The 14,606-nt window shown below is 44.4% G+C and overlaps 1 pseudogene; it reads right to left on the minus strand.

Annotated features, from left to right (window-relative positions):
- Positions 1-259: 259 nt before the first annotated feature.
- Positions 260-13,163, minus strand: LOC115409718 (uncharacterized; annotated as a pseudogene).
- Between the last annotated feature and the right edge of the window lie 1,443 nt (positions 13,164-14,606).

Below are 14,606 nucleotides of genomic sequence, written 5' to 3' on the forward strand. Positions count from 1 at the left end.
ATTTGTTTGGCTCTTGCATGAAATAAAAATGGCTGCAACTGAAATCGAGGGCTCATCACAAAAGGGACACCCTTAAACAGCAGCTTTAGGAAAATGTACGATTTAAAATGTGCAACAACAAAACTGCACAACAGTATAATCACTAAAATGTAGGCATGTTTTAAATAAACAGTTCAACATCTTGGTAAAGAAAATGTCCAACACTGGTTAAAAAAGGACACTCACAAGTTGTGTGAAAAAAGAAAAAGAAAAATTCTTCCTACATTGTCTGCCACTCGAAATCTGCCAGTTTGCGCATCAGAGAGCTTGTATGTGCAGTGACCCTCCACGCTTCCTCTTTGTCTTGGAGCCAGTTTCTGGGTTGATCCCCAGGAAGCATCTGTAAATCAGCAGTAAAGTGTTAACATCAGGTGACCGTTTATGTTAAATTAGCCCTCTGGACATGAGTGAACATTTCTCTTGTTTTTTGGCCATATTTTTTTACTGAATCACTTTCGGCTGGTAAGTTCAATTTTATGGTACTTGTCAAAATATGGTTATAAAATTCTTCCAAGGTCAAAAACATAATGTGTGCACAAAATGCACACACTTAAACCCGTAAAGGACCTCTCACCTGGTGTTTAGATCTGTTTCAGCTGTTCAAAATAACTCAAGATGGCTGATTTTCTATACAATAAATGATCTGGGTGAAGGGATATTTTCATCTGGTATCAGAGTCTTGGAAAAGTCAAAGATTTGTAAAACAAACAAAACCAAAGAAAACCTGATTTTGATGCATAACTGTTCCATCAGTAGATGGCGCTATTTACGTTCTTTTGTGTGTGTGTGTGTGTGTGTGTGTGTGTGTGTGTGTGTGTGTGTATTAAGATATTCCTTTTTGAGTACAAAAGGGTGTCAACTCAGGATCCAATACAATACTAGTTTTGAAATGACTACACCTCTGAATAAATTCCGAAGTGCATGAGCTGTCTGCAGGGTAATGAAGACTGAGATTATAGAAGCTGGCAAAACGCGCAGCCAACCCGCTCAGGGTGTTGTTGTATGGTCCCGTCGCCACTCGTCCTTCAGCTGACAACATCCACGTCTTTGGCTTCATCAGGTCACCTGAAATCAGCAGATGCATGCGGTCATAAAGATGTGGAAGGCTGGATGTGTCATTGAGATGATTAACAACATTCAGTGCTCAAAGAAAAAACTACCTGAAAAGATCAAAATCAGAAGAGATGAAGATCAGATACAAACTCTAGTGAAAAAATGAGTCAAAACATCAGTCGGCCAGTTACAGTAAGTAAACATATGTCATGAATTTAGAAAATATTCACAGTTTCCACATTTTTCCTACAAATTTAAAGTTAAAATCAAAGTAACAACACGTTGCACAATTAAGCAGCGGGTGGTTGGCAGCTTCTGCGTTAATTGTACATCAGCGGCAGAGGCCCGTGGCTGTAAAGTAAGATCCCTGAGTCGTACAGCTGTTGCAGCAACATCTGTGCTTACTTATGCAATCACTACAGGCTTTTTTATCTTGTCAGTAACAGATCAGTCTCCAGCATGATGGAGCTTCGGGGCTCTTTGAGGTTTGCCATCAGCAGTAGAATGACACACACAGCCCTGTCTGATGTCTCTGGCTCGTAATCAGCCAGGATTTCTTCCATTTTGCGACGACGGCTGACTTCCTGGCAGAACCGAATGATGGTAGTGCCTTTGTTGCTCATGGCTTCGTGCATTTTAACAAGGATGGAGACATCTGTCAGGAGGCCAAAGTGGGTGGAAAGGCCTTTCTGTGAAAACGGAAAAGGCCACTCCTTCTGAATGTCTGCAGCCGTCGGTGCAGGACACTGTTGAGGGACTGCCGTTGGAAAACATATGTCTTCTCCATCAGAGCTGCTGCTGTCTCTTCCCCGCCCATTCCTTTCTCCGAGTAGATGTTAGACAGTTGGTTTTTGATTTCATTCAAGCTCTCCGGAGTTTCTCCAGATGGAGGTTCTGTGGGAGTCCACCGAGCACAGCCGTACTGATCCACAGGGCCTCCTGCCGTCAGTCTGCCTCCTCCCACCGCTGCAGTGCGCCGTCGCTTTTCTTGGCGATGCTGCTCGAGGGTATTTTTTCTGCTTTTGTATTCCACTCTCGCTTTAATTTGTTGGAGAAGAGAGTGACTGCCATCTCCAACAATATCACCTTTCTTCCCGACATCAGCAAAACGATTAGGGTGTTCCCGCACAATGCTGTGACATGTTGCTCTTGTTGGGTTGAGATCACGCTCAAACATCGGGTCAATGACTGCCCTCACCATGTCTTTCCTGTCCCCTGGCGATGGTCTTGCTTGATTTGACAATGCTTTTGGAATTGCTGCTGGCATCCTGTCCCATCCGACCTGGCAGTCTGTATACCATGGCCTGCCATCAGTGGAGATGAAGGCCAAGAGGGGCTTGAACTTGAACTTCTTGCCGAACTCGAGGGTGGGGGATCAGGAGTGGTTGTGAGAGGTGAGGAGGAGACAGCAACATATTCGATTTCAACTACTGGAAGTGCTAGAAGTGAGAGGACAAGAAAATATCAGTAAGTACATGGGAGGCATGAGATAAATATATTGCTGAAAAAAGTGTCAATGTCAACATGTTACATTCTGCAATTGTTGCTATTATACTGACATCGTAGGGCAAATATTCATCACGGCCCACTCATGCTCTCAGGACAATAGAACATTTTCAAAAGCTTCAGACTGTTATTTGAAATTGGTGGTGCATTTGGTCAACTTTTGTACAGCAGTATCTAAATGTGTATTTACCTTCATTCTTCAGGCCATTCAGCAGCTTACGGAGCTGGATTGGTCGAAGGCCTCTCACCAGATCATTCTCTTGAAGTAAAACAAGGTCTGCTCTACTCTCAACACCTCCAGCACGGATGTAAGAGCTTCAGCTGCCAGGCCAGGTAGATGTGTTGAGATTGCTTCCTCCATGTCTTCACAATTAACTTCACAATAGGACACAGTGACGGACAAATTGATTACAGCAATGTGCAGTCTTCCATTAATGGTGCTTTCTTTTTTATAACAGTGGGGGCCCGAAGAGTGCCACCACGAAGACGAACAATTCCCATCATCGTTCGTTTCCAGTTGCAATACCTCTGTTCATTAATCAAGGGTAACAGTCATCTCAATACATAAAAAATAAATTTGCCAATTTAACGAGTTTCAGCTGTACTAAGAAAACAGAAATGAAAGCATACATTTCTTCCTCTCCCATAACTTTTTGACGCTAAACACAGTGTGTCACACTGACTTTGGCTCCAGTTGTAAGACAGACACTTTGACCTACAGCTCAACGAAATATACTTCATATTTCTATTTGGATGGTGGGGAAGTGCATTCCAAAAATGTTGTTGTACAAGTCATATTAAAGGGATACTTCAACATTTTGGCGAATTGGCCCATTTAGCACAATTCCTTAGTCATTTCGAACAGCGTACATATTTTTTTTGTGAGGCGAGCTGTTGTTTATCCAGAGGCGAGTCGGGGAAGGTTTTCGGGACGGACACAATGGAAGTGGACGGTATTTTTGGTTCCCCTCGTCAAACTCATCAAATACACAATCCAACAACCCCAAAACACTTTGGTGGACACGTTATAATCCACACACTCACTACGCTGTGGAACATTAATGCAAAATGACCAGATTGAGTTGTTTATGTGAAGATTGCTGAGACGGAACTACTTACTAAACATGGCGTCTGGGCGTAGTGATTTCAAAAGAAAAAGTAGTTCCCAGTATTTGCTCCATTGTCGTAACGCTACAATATTATTTGCTGGTGTTCCACAGCGTAGTGAATGTGCGGATCATAACGTGTCCACCAAAGTGTTTTGGGGTTGTTGGATTGTGTATTTGATGAGTTTGACGAGGGGAACCAAAAATACCGTCCACTTCCATTGTGTCCGTCCTGAAAACCTTCCCCGACTCGCCTCTGAATAAACAACAGCTCGCCCTCACAGAAACAGTAAGTAGGCTGTTCTAATGACTGAGGAATTGCACTAAATGGGCCAATTTGCCAAAATGTTGAAGTATCCCTTTAAATTAACAGCAACTTTGTGGTAAGTTATGAATGTAACAGAATGATGTAGTTTGATACTCCACCATGCCTCATCAAATTATACACCGTACACTTTTTTTCTCGTAACTTAAAGGTATACTGGAGGATCCTTAGAACTAGGGCTGTCACGATATCAAATTTTCTCTTCACGATAATCATGACCAAAAAATATCACGATAACGATATTATCACGATATCAGCAAAAAATTAACTAATAATGGTACATTCAGATTCATCTTTAATTTTATTTTTGTTTTCTCTGTTTTCCCAGATGAATTACATTCAGAATACCTGTCAAATAAGGTGTTGAAACAATATGAGAACAGTAACTGTACAGCTGCAAACCAAAAGTGGAGTTACACTCAACTAATTAAAATCTGATAAACTGATTAACAGAGGATCCACAGCAGAGGCTTAATTTACGTCGGGTTGGTGGGTTATGAAAACCCACGTGGACCCTCTTGGGTTGAAATCCTGTCCCACCACCACACTGCCGAGAATTTTTGTTTGTTTGTTTGTTTAAATCCGAGGCGGAATGAGCAGCAGCTGCTTCTCTCCAGTCAGAGGCGCCGCTACTGGCTCGGGCCCCGAGCTGAAGGGGGCCCCGACAGACGGCGGATATCAGCGACACAACTTGAAACCCACCACATACATTACAATGACACGTCTGGAACCTACCTAATGGGGCCCCACTGCTACCCGGATGGGTGCAAAATCTGCTTATAATTACAAGATTAACGAAATCATTTGCGGATAGCAGAGACAAAGCATTTGTATGTAACTGAAGAATGACAAGTCATATGTCTACTGAACAATCACGGGGATATTTTTCTTTTTCTGTTTCCATTCTCTGCTTATGGCAGATTTTTATGAAGCTCGGCATTTCTTGCAAATTGGCGTGTCGTCAAACTTGTCCGCTTCCACTTTTAGGAACCCAAAAAACTCCCACACCACCGACTTCACTTTTTTCGGGTGAGGATAGAGCGTCCCGCTGTCGTTGTCGGCCACCGCCGACGTGTTTAGTTCACTCGTGACGCTCGCTAACTGGGAGCCGCGCTAGCTAGCAGCCGTGCGGCTACCGCTGCTCCTGCTGTGTTTATATGAGAGGGGAGGGGGAGAGGCTGGGGGGCTGCAGGAGGGAGAGAAGCAGGGCGGAAGAACAGGAGCGGATTTTGAAAATACACTTCAACACGTTTCAAGTGGCTCTACATTCTCTATGCGATATTATCATGTGCGCATTTTGAACACGATATTGAAATTTCATTTTTTAATATCACAATTATCGTCAATACCGGTTTACCGCGACAGCCCTACTTAGAACCAATCAGAATTGTATGGTTCCAACTCGTGATTGGCAGTCATAACGCCAATCAATGTGGGAACACGTTTGCGTGATGACATATAATGTCGAGTCGCTGTCTCTGTGCGCGCGCTTGTTTCGAGCTGCGCATGCGCAGAGCATTGTTTAGGAAGTGACATGCAGCGGGAGCGACATGCAGAAGCTGTAGAAGCGACTTGTTCCTCCCGCGAACACCTCCGAACAGGGGCGGGGGGGCCACCGGGAGGTTCGGGAGGTTTCCCGAACGGCCGGTGTGTTCCGGACCGGCGACAACAAGCGCCCCCACCCCCGCACTCTCACGGCCCGTGTGCGTGTCCGCTCCCGGTCTGCGAGTCAAAGCACAGGTACCCCCCTCCCTCCCTCCCTCCCTCCCTCCCTCGCTCTTCATATTACTGGATAAAAACGGGTCTCCAAACGAAGCTCCGGAGGAGAGAAGAAAGGCCATAGAAAAGAAGGCAAAACGCGTGTTTTACTGGGAGATTCCTTTACGAGGTGGTGGACATTCAAAGTACAAATGGGATTTAGGACTGATCACGACGAGGGGAAGTTTCTGCTGGACAGGTGACATGCTGATTATCCCAATCAGATGTGTTTCTGTTGCATAAACACGTAAGAAACTACTTTACGGACCATATTCTTATGTATGATTGGAAGAAGAGTCCGACATGATTACAAATGTGTTTTAAAATCCTACGCGGAAAGACGATGCTCCAGCTGCGTGGATGTAAACAAACTGACACGCGGCTGACGTGCGCGCTCCCACAGTCCTCATGGGGAGGGAGCTGCGCATGCGCAGCGCTCCAAAAATGGCAAATCGGCCATGTTGTATGAAATCGGCGAAGAATCCTCCAGCATACCTTGAAAGTTATGTTTTACCTCAACAGCCTACTCCAGTATTGAGATGTCCTGTCTGCTTGCGTCACCTGCCTGTTTATACTGCCTCTGAAAAAGAATGGTGAAGAGCAATTAGTGACTGGTCAAACACTTTGTCAGCTGGAAGAGGATAGCAGTCAAGCAAATTAAGCAAAAATTGACACTGACTGCACGTACAGTGAATTAGATTATCCAGGGTTGGTTAATGAAACCTTAATTGGGTAGATACCTACAACCAAATATAATTTGTAATTATTCTTCTATGTTTATGCTCGTTTTCTTTTTTCGTTGGTCTGATTCTTGTAATCATTTTCTGACTTGTGTTTTTTATTATTTTTTCAAAATACATATTTGACATTTTAATTTACACATACTCATAGCTACTTTATCTGCTGTTTATCTACTTTTGTTTGGTATTTTTGCTTGCTTCTATATCCTAAGATTTTTGGGGTTTTTTATTTCTTTTTTTTCTTCATCTATTTTTTTATTTTTATTTTTTTTATTTTTTTTATGTAATTTAGGTGGAATTATTTGTGTGTTGATTCATTAGTTAGTGTATGCTCTTTCACAGTTAGCCATTGACTTCCTATTTATGTTTTATACTGTTGATTTTTTTTTTGTTATTTTTTTTGTTTTTGTTTTCTCTTTCTTTCTTTTCTCGCTCTTTCTTTTGCTTAAAATATATCTGAAACTAGTGGTGCACAAAATGATTTTTAATTATTGGTCTGCATTCCACGGGAGAGTAGAACTATGTTTGTTACTGCTCCCCAAGCCCTAGGTAGGCTTCGTTTTTGTTTTTTTGGGGAGGGTGGTTCTCGCGCGTCTCGTTTGGGGGATGCTTATACGGTTTTTGGTGAGTGTTTTTTTTTTTCTGTTTTGTTTTTGTTTTGTTTTGCCTTTTTGTTTTTTTGTTTTTTTTTTTGCAGGTGCCCAGTGGGATCCACTCATGCTATACAATTGTAGTGTATGGCTTCTTTAAGATCAACATTACCGCTGCCGGACAGGAAATTCGTTTTACAACCTTTAATTGCAAAGGACTCAACAGTCCTCGAAAGCGCAGTAAGGTATTGCATCATCTTCAACAAATGGGAGCTCATGTTATTTTTTTGAAAGAGACACATCTGAAATTCATGGATCATTTGTAATTAAAAAAAAAGTTGGATAGGTCACATTTATCTCTCATCCTTTAATAGTAGATCAAGAGGGGTGGCCATTCTTGTACGAAAGTCCATCCCCTATGTACACTTGCAGACTATCTCTGACTCCAATGGTAGATATTAGGGATGAGCGAGTACACCACTATCTGTATCTGTATCTGTATCTGTTTATCCATCCAAATTATCTGTATCCGTATCTGTACTCGGAGGGGGCGTGGTCTAAACCGGAAGTGGGCGTGGTTTAACTGGAAACGGGCTGGGGCAGAAATTGGTACACTATTTTAAGTCTGAAATTGATAAGGATTGCTCAGAAGTTGCTATGTTGATTCTTCATTTGAAAACTATTTACAGAGCAGTCTCAATGATAAAATGTACAGATTTTTGTTTGTTTTTTTTATTTTAGTCAGAACATGAATATTTTTAAAGTTATATAAATGATTATTTCCCAAACAAAGGTTCTTTTCCAAAGACCAGGGAGGTATTTTGTTATTTACCTGACGGTTTCGGCAGCTGTCAGCTGTCTTCTTCAGAGAGTCACGTGATGTTGTTGTGACGTATCTTGTCAGCTGATTTATACAGGTTTTGGCGCTATTCTCCCACTAGTGGAAGCGGGAGAACAGCGCCATCTGCAGTCCGACTTCTTGAGTACAGCATCCCAGGTGTGTGAAAGCAAAAAGGCCCCCTCATCCCGGTTCACTGTCTCGGGGGCACGTTTCCGAATTTCAATAGCCTCTTTTATCCAGCGTCGGTGTTTGTTCTCTTCTGTCCCGATGACTCTCGCTCCTTTTTGCTCGGGCTGTACTCGGATTCGGAAAAAATGCATTATCCGTAACGAGTACTCGTTTTAAAACGAGTATTCGGCTCATCCCTAGTAGATATATTATTGTTACTGGCAAAATTCTCAGTATTCCTGCAGCTTTGGTTAATATTTATGCACCTAATTTCGATGATGAAGGATTTTTTAAACAGTTGTTTGTAAAACTTCCTGACATGTCTTGTTACCGTTTGGTTTTGGGGGGTGACTTTAATTGTTGGCTTGACCCTCAATTAGATCGTTCATCAAGAAAATCGGCACCTTTAACTCACAAAACTCACTCAGCAAAAGTTGTTAACTCTTTTATGACAGAATTTGCAGTTTCGGATGCATGGCGACTTTTGAATCCACAACAAAAGGTGTATTCCTTCTTTTCTCCCGTTCATCACACTTATACGCGTATTGATTTTTTCCGACTTGATAATAGATTTTTGCCCGCTTTGACAGATTGTAGGTATGAGGCTATAGTTCTCTCTGATCACGCCCCAGTTTCTGTGAATATTAAATTTGAATCACAATCTACTCGTCAGCCATTGTGGAGGTTAAATACTCGTCTTTTATCGAATGAAAATTTCGTTTCTTTCGTAGAACAGCAGATTGACTTTTTTTATCCAATAATAAGGGACCTGATATCTCGGCATCATTGTTGTGGGAAACACTAAAGGCTTACATTAGAGGGGAAATCATCTCCTATTTGAAGTATGAAAACAAAATTAAAAAAGAGAAACTTTTTGAGTTAACATGTCGTATCTCACAATTAGATAGTTTGTATGTTATTTCTCCAAATCCAAATTTATACAAGGAACGTCTTGTGTTACAGTCTGAGTTTGATATTTTAATGACACAACATACGAGTGAGTTACTGCTTCAGTCAGGTGCCCAGTTTTATGAGAATGGAGACAAAGCTGGCAAACTTCTGGCGCATCAAATTCGACAAAAATCTGCATCACGCCAAATTTCTCAAATTAAATTGTCGTAGACCGTTACTTGTGATCCAGTTGAGATTAACTTGGAATTTGAAAACTTTTATTCTTCCTTGTATTCTTCAGAATGTACCCCATCAATGTCTGATCTCGATAAGTTTTCCGCAAAATTGGATATTCCTCTAATTGATCCGGCAGTTGCTGATCATCTTGAGAGGCCTCTCACAATAATGGAACTTACTGATGCTGTTAAATCTCTTCAAGGAGGCAAGTGCCCAGGTCCAGATGGGTACCCTTGTGAGTTTTATAAAAAATTTGGAATAAGATCTCGCCATTGCTTTTGGATGTATATATGGAATCCTTTTTACTTGGCCACTTGCCAAGACACTCAGACACTCAATCAAGCTGTAATTAGTATTCTAGCAAAGAAGGGTAAAGACCCACAACTGTGTTCTTCTTATTGTCCCATTAGTTTATTGAACTTTGATTTTAAACTGTTGTCCAAGGCAGTAGCACTACGGTTAGAATCTGTCCTTCCATCTGTTGTCAGTCCTGACCAAACCGGTTTCATTCAAAACAGACATTCCTTCTCTAATATAAGACGACTCTTTAATGTTGTATACAGCTCTACCCCTACAAATACCCGGGAAGCCCTAATAACGACTGAAGATCTAAGAAGCCACCAACAGAGTGAGATCCCAAGTTATCTCCTGAAATGGCAACCAATGTACCTTTTACAATACTACCGTCACTTGTCACAATACCTCTCTCCTCCAGGACTTTAAAGAAAGAGCCGGACTGACGAAAGTGGACAAAATCCTCCTTCCAGTGGTCCAGGGGACGGCGTATTAGCACAGGAAGTAAATCCGAATGGTTATAAAACATTTTAAAAGATGTGTTTCCTTTTCAATCGTTAAAATAACGTTTTGATACACAGACCTGCACATGGCAGAGCTCCCTGAAGGATATACCGGAGCACAGCAGTAGCAGCCATAGACTCAGCCGCTGTGCTCTGGTATATCCTTCCGCGGAGCACTATGCTTGTGCAGATCTGTGTGTATCAAAATGCTATTTGAACGACTGAAAACAAAACACTTTTTTAAAATGTTTTAAAACCATTCAGATTTATTTCACGCTAATACGCCATCCCCTGGACCACTAGAAGGAGGATTTTGTCCACTTTCATCAGTCCAGCTCTGTTTCCTATTCACCTCCAGGAGTTGAGCTAAGCTAACTATGATGCTAACAGCTGGGAGCCAGCGGCTGGACGAACGGACACAAATAAAGGTATTTATGAGCTTCTCTCACCTTGTAAATGATAGGGATACGGCGTGGCTCCAAAATCTTCGGAGTATTATTTTAAGGTCCTTGATAATGGGTTCCAAAACTTTGTTCAACCCAAAGTATTTGAAGTCCTGCTCCCTACATAGGAGGACGAGTTGCATTTGATTTAAAATGGATCTGTTGTGAGGCAAAAAGTCAATCAGAGTAGAGTACACAGCCAACACTTTGTGTTTTTTTTTCCCTGAGCCAAGCGGATTGACCTCTTCAAATGCATCTTGGTACAGTATCACACCGACTGGAGATGGCTCAGTTTTCAACAGAAGATTACTTTGAACTACCTCTCCGTCCCTAACATCCTGATAGACATTGACTGTGGAGGGTTGAATGCGCGTTGCGGCATACCCTTCTCGCACAGACTCATATTTGAACAGGGCAGCCAATGTCTCCTGTACAGGTACATATTGAGCAAAACATTCTTTTCCATTTTCATCATTTCCAAGAATACAGGCACAGGTTCAACATAGTGGAAACTCTTTTTAAAAGCATTCTTCCTCTTAAAATCTGTGCTCAGAACTCCTTTAGAATAGAATAGAATAGATTTTATTGTCATTGCACAGGGGGGTACAACGAAATTACATGGGAGCTCATATAAAGCTACAATTCACCTCGATTAAAATGTCAAGGACAAGAAAACTTAGGAAAAACATCAGGGACAAAACAGAAAACAACACAGACATTAGGTAACAACAGAAAAAATACAAGGGCAAGTATAATTTGCATAATCGCATCCACAAGATGCAAGAGTAATAAATAAGTGTGACAGAGTGGTGATCATGCTACATGAGGCACAAACTCTTAAAGTGCGAGGAGATAGTTGGGTGATTTAGTCCATGGGGGGGGGGGGGGGGGGGGGGGGTTATGGGAAACTGTTCATAAGTGAGTGTGTGTTTCTGTATCCGTGGGTGTTTGCAATGCGTATGGCCCAGGGGAAGAAGCTGTTTGTCAGTCTGCTGGTGTGTGATTTTATTGACCTGTAGCGTCTGCCAGAGGGCAGCAGGTCAAACAGGGAGTGGGCAGGGTGTGAGGGGTCTCCGGTGATGGCTTTGGTCCTCCTGAGGCAGCAGGATGTGGAGATGTGCTCCAGACTGGGCAGGGTGCAGCCGATGATCTTCTGGGCAGTGTTTATGACCCTCTGCACCGCCTTGCTGTCCTCAACTGTGGAGCCTGCATACCACACACTCAGACAGGACGTTAGTACGCTCTCCACAGAGGAGTGATAGAAGGCCAGCAGCAGCTTTGTGCTCAGGTTGTTCTTCCTGAGCACATGGAGGAAATGTAGCCGCTGCTGTGCCTTTTTGACCAAGGCTCTGATGTTGTCAGACCAGGAGGGTCTGCGGAGATGTGGAGCCCAGAAACCTGAAGGTGGTGACAGTCTCCACCTGTTCTCCATTTATGAGGAGGGGTGTGTGGACCTGTCTCGTCCTCCTGAAGTCCATGATCAGTTCTTTAGTTTTTTGGACATTCAGGGTCAGGTTATTTACTGAGCACCAGCGTGAGAGCTCCTCCACCTCAGCCCTGGACGCTGTCTCGTCCTCGCCTCGGATGAGTCCGACCACAGTGGTGTCATCCGCATACTTGATGATGGTTGGTTGGGTGGGTGGGAGAGCAGTCGTGGGTGTACAGGGCGTACAGAGGAGGGCTCAGAACACAGCCTGGGGGGGAGCCAGTGCTGAGTGTGATTGTGGATGAGTGGTGGGGACCGAGTCTCACAGACTGTGGGCATCCAGTCAGGAAGTTTTTAATCCAGTGACAGGTGAGGAGGGGGATTTGTAGTTTGAGCAGTTTGGTGGTGAGGATGTCTGGGATGATGGTGTTAAATGCTGAGCTATAGTCCACGAAGAGCATCCTCACGTAGCTGTTCTTGTTCTCCAGGTGGCTCAGCGCTGTGTGGAGTGTGATGGCGATGGCATCCTCTGTAGACCTGTTTGGCCTGTAGGCAAACTGGTGAGGGTTGAGCGAGGGAGGGAGGCAGTCTCTGATATGCTGGGAGACCGATCGCTCGAAGCACTTCATGACTACAGACGTCAGAGCGATGGGTCTGTAATCATTTAGGTTGGCTATGACCGTTTTTTTGGGGATGGGGACGATAGTGGAGGCCTTCAGACATGTGGGGACAGTGGCATGTGTCAGAGAGAGATGAAAAGTCTGGTGAGTACCTCTGTCAGTTGGTCTGCGCATGCCTTGATCACTGCCCCAGGGATCCCATCAGGACCAGCAGCTTTTCTGGGGTTCACCGCTCTCAAGTTATTCCTCACCTCATGCTCCTGGAGAGAGAGAGGAGGATTGCTGGAGCCGGGGGGGAGAGGGGTCAGTGACTGCTGATGGGAGGAGTTGGTGGTCTCGAACCGAGCAAAGAAACTGTTAAGCTCCTCTGCCAGTGTGCTGCTGTTGCTGCTGGAGGATGTGGAAGGGGGGTTACCTTTGTAGTTGGTTAGGGCCTGGATGCCCCTCCACATCTGACGCGGGTTGTTGTCCGTCAGATAACCCTCCATTTTCCTCCTGTAGGACTCCTTGGCCTGTTTGATGCCCCTCCTCAGATCGGCTCTTGCGATGCTGTAGAGAGCTCTGTCCCCCGCCCTGTAGGCTGAGTCACGAGCTCTGATCAGGGTCTGGACTTCCGTTGTCATCCAGGGTTTTCTGTTTTGAAAAACCCGGATGCGTCTGTCCTCTGTGACGTTCTCTACACAACACCTGATGTAGAAGAGAACAGACTCGGTATATGTGTCCAAGTCCTGATCTTCAAAAATATTCCAGTCTGTGTGTTCAAAGCAGTCCTTCAGTTGGTCTAGAGCATTTCCAGGCCAGGCTTTAATGGTCACCGTGGACGGTTTAGTTTGCCTTCTGAGGGGGGTGTAGGCAGGGAAGAGAAGCAGAGAGAGGTGGTCAGATTGTCCGAGGTGGGGGAGGGGGGTCGCCCTGTATGCATGCTTAATGTTCGAATAAACATGATCCAGAGTGTTTTCTCCTCTAGTTGCACACTTGACGTGCTGGTGGAATTTGGGGAGAACAGTCTTGAGCTGTGCTTTATTGAAATCCCCAGCAACGATATGTACACCATCTGGATGAGCCCTCTGTTGTTCGGAGATCATGAGCTGAAGCTGGCCGAGTGCCGTGCTAACGTTAGCATCGGGGGGTATATATACCGCGGTGATGGTGGCTACCGTTATCTCCCGTGGCAACTGGAAGGGACGACACTGCACGGACATGGCCTCTAGATCCGGTGAGCAGTAGGTGTCCATCACTCTGCTGTCCGAGCACCAGTCCTCAAGTGCATAAACACAGAGCCCCCCTCCCATGCTCCTACCGGAGGCTTTGGTCCGGTCTTGGCGGTGGATGGTGCGGCCTTCTAGCTGGACTGTAGCATCAGGGATGTGCGGGCGCAGCCAGGATTTGCTGACAATCAGAAGACAGCACTCACGGATGTAGCAGTTGTAGGCGATCTGTGATTGTAGTTCATCCATCTTATTTACGAGGGATCTGGCGTTTGTCAGGAATATGGAAGGAAGCAGTGGTCTGTGCGGTGGTCTCCTGAGCTGGGCTTGCAGGCCTGCCCGGCGTCCGTGTTTCTGCTTCCTCTCCCTGCGCCGTCTCCGACGCCTGCTGGTCCCGACAACAATCCACGGGGTGCCCGGTGGTCTTGCTGTCTCCAGTGGGATGTTGTGTGTCCGTGAGAAGTCACTTGTAATATCCGTTTTAGCCCAAAGGCCGATGTCTATCAGGTCTTGGCGGCTGTATAAGTGGTCGCTGTGACACGGCTGTGTCCCAAAAAGAGTTAACAAAAAACACGATATAAAAAGGTGCAAGAGTAGCTTGGAGCCTCGAGCCGCTGCGACTGTGCGCGCCGCCATCTTGACGTGACGTCAACCCCCGAATGCAGGAAGACCTCCTTTGTTATAGATCTTCAGTAGACCCTCTCTGTTTTTAGCTTCGTCAATAATGTTGCATATTGTGGTCTCAGGAATTCCAAGAACATTCAGTTTTTCCCTAAGAATGTTAAACATGTGTGACAGGCCAATTTCATGGGCATTTTGAAAGTCCTCAATGATAGTTTGAATAGTACTTACTGGAAA

The sequence above is a fragment of the Salarias fasciatus genome, chromosome 22, assembly GCF_902148845.1.
Source record: "Salarias fasciatus chromosome 22, fSalaFa1.1, whole genome shotgun sequence".
NCBI classification, from domain to species: Eukaryota; Metazoa; Chordata; class Actinopteri; order Blenniiformes; family Blenniidae; genus Salarias; species Salarias fasciatus.